General features: G+C 27.6%; 1 pseudogene; it reads left to right on the top strand.

The window, feature by feature from the left end:
- Positions 1-2,894, top strand: part of LOC107662241 (glutamate receptor ionotropic, kainate 2-like) — a 54,639-nt pseudogene that overhangs the window by 21,441 nt on the left and 30,304 nt on the right.

Genomic DNA, 2,894 nt, shown 5'->3' with positions numbered 1-2,894 from the left:
AGTGTGTGAGTGAGTGTGTGAGTGAGTGAGTGAGTGTGTGTGTGTCTGTGTGTGCGTGTGAGTGTGTCGCCTTCATCACTCAGATCGTGAACAAACAGACGCTCGACACACAGCTCAGGAAAACACATCGTTTAAAGAGGCAGAAGCTCTTTTATGAATCCTAGACAGCATCATAATTATCATCTGTTCACTTCAGATGCTGTTCTAGAGACGCATCGTTCGGCCAAACTCTACGACAGCATCACATGCATCTCTCAAGAAGGAAATTCCAGAATGCGTTGTGTGTGTTATGTATTTTCTTGCATTCATGCAAACGAATGTGAGCACGACTTTTTTTAACCATTACTAAACCTTTTCAAATTACAAACTGACATAATTATTAAACACACTTACAATAACAATAACAAAATATAAAGAATATATGAAATTCTAAATTGTTATAAAAAATATTACTGTTAAATGTTATATTATTTTTTTTAAACCTTTATTAAACAATTTAAAAAATAATGTAAAATACATTAAACAAAATAAATAGGATAGTAAATATATGAAATTATAAATTTTTATATTTTTAATTATTATAATTAAACATTAATAAAATATATTTAAACCTTTATTAAATATTTTCAATTTACAAACAAGCATTAGCATTATTAAACACACCCACAATAAATTCAAGCAGTATACAGTGAAAGAGAAAGAAAAAATTAAATAAAAAATAATTACATTTTATTTAAAAAAAAGATACAAAAAAAATGATATTTTATTATAATATTATAATTTAATTATAATATTAAAATATAATATAATTATTATAATATTATAACATTTTAATACTAAATATTTAAATATTATTATGAATTAATACAAAATATTAATGTATTTTAACCTCTATTAAATTTTTGTTACATTTTTATAGAATTTTAATGTTTTGTGTAACAAAATGCTTTCTGTGTTCAGGTTTGAATGTAGTAATAATAATGCAAAAACCTGCACTTCAAATCAACATTTAAATCAACAAAAAATATAAACCTTGACAAAAAGTATTCTTTGATAATGCCTTAATATACATTTAAATCCACAACCTAATAAAAGTAAACAATTATGTATAAAAACAACTAGGGAATTCACAAGCCTGTACTTAAGAATATTTTTGAGAAACCTTTTTTCAAGAATTGCACTTGTGAACTTGCACTTCTTGCAAACTTAGAGACATCTTTGATTTTCTTAAAAAGTAGACCTTAATTTCTTAAGGCAATAAAAGCTGTACTTAAGAACATTTTTGAGAACATCTTAAGAATTTTTCAAGAATTGCAGTTCTTACAAACTTCTTAGAGAAATTATATTTTCTTAAATAACAATGCAATGTACATTTTTGAGAGCATCTTTTCAAGAGTTGGACTTCTGATGAACTCCATTTGATCTCCTGTAATTCTGCTGCTCCCCTAATGAGATCTCGTTTGATGATGTTTGATGTGTAACCTCAGAAACGTCTCATTTTCGGAGTCGCTTAATTCACGTCTCCAGTATGAACGATGATTGTTCTTCTCCTCCAATCATATTTCACATCTTAAAACTCAGTGTTAGAAATTCTATTAGTGTGACGTTATTACAAAGGCCTCAAACCGAAATGGGAATGTAATTAAACGAGGCGTTTTGGCTGCAGGACTTAAAGATCTCTGATTAAAGATGCAGCGATGCTGATGAAGCGTCGCTCACTTATTAAAAACACAAATCTTTCTTAGGACCCCGTCATCTGCGCTCATTTGGCCTCGTTATGTGTGGGTGAATCTCACAAAATCTGTCAGAAAACATGTTAATTTATTATAATTAAACATTAATAAAATATATTTAAACCTTTATTAAATATTTTCAATTTACAAACAAGCATTAGCATTATTAAACACACCCACAATAAATTCAAGCAGTATACAGTGAAAGAGAAAGAAAAAATTAAATAAAAAATAATTACATTTTATTTAAAAAAAAGATACAAAAAAAATGATATTTTATTATAATATTATAATTTAATTATAATATTAAAATATAATATAATTATTATAATATTATAACATTTTAATACTAAATATTTAAATATTATTATGAATTAATACAAAATATTAATGTATTTTAACCTCTATTAAATGTAATCATTATTAAACAGTCCCACAATAAATCCATTTAAATCTATTATACAACATACAGAACTACCACATTTTGCTATAAGTGTGATTGCGTCATATAATAACTGCTGTTAATAGTGTTCATCGTCTGTTTTATTACGTCTTAAATTGATTTTTCCGTACATTTCTGCCATATGTACATTAACTGACAGTCACCACTGATAAACTACCACTAAATATATTGTAGAAACTTAATTTGCTGTAAAGTAGCTTTGCAACGATTTGTATCGTGAAAAGCGCTGTACAAATCAACTTGAATTGAATTGAAAAAACATGTCCTACATACAAAAACCCTCTTTATGTTAAAAATGAAGAAATTCATCAAAATAAAAGTACTTAAAAATCTAAAGGAGATCTGAATACTTAAGGCATTAATTGCAATCAACCAATACAAAAAGTAAATCTTGAATTATATTTCTCATAAAAAATAGGCCTATCAATCAAAGTTGTGTCCTCAATTTGCGTCAGTATTTGTTATAATTCTGATTAAATCAGGGAATGTCAGCAGCAACTTTAACTCTGTAGAAAAGACGTTCAGTGTCTTCTTTGATAAAATGTACAGGCATAACGATCCGAATTAAGTTTGATCGATAGTTCGTTGCATTATATTATGTGGATTTTCATTGTTTTTTACTGACTGAGTTGCATGTTGTGTGTGTGTGTGCGGGTGTGTGTGAGTGAGTGAGTGAGTGTGTGTGTGTGTGTGAGTGA

This window comes from Sinocyclocheilus anshuiensis, unplaced genomic scaffold, assembly GCF_001515605.1.
Source record: "Sinocyclocheilus anshuiensis isolate Anshui unplaced genomic scaffold, SAMN03320099.WGS_v1.1 scaffold1543, whole genome shotgun sequence".
NCBI lineage: Eukaryota > Metazoa > Chordata > Actinopteri > Cypriniformes > Cyprinidae > Sinocyclocheilus > Sinocyclocheilus anshuiensis.
The sequence above is the reverse complement of the archived record's forward strand: the minus strand, read 5'-3'. Positions and strand labels throughout refer to the sequence as shown.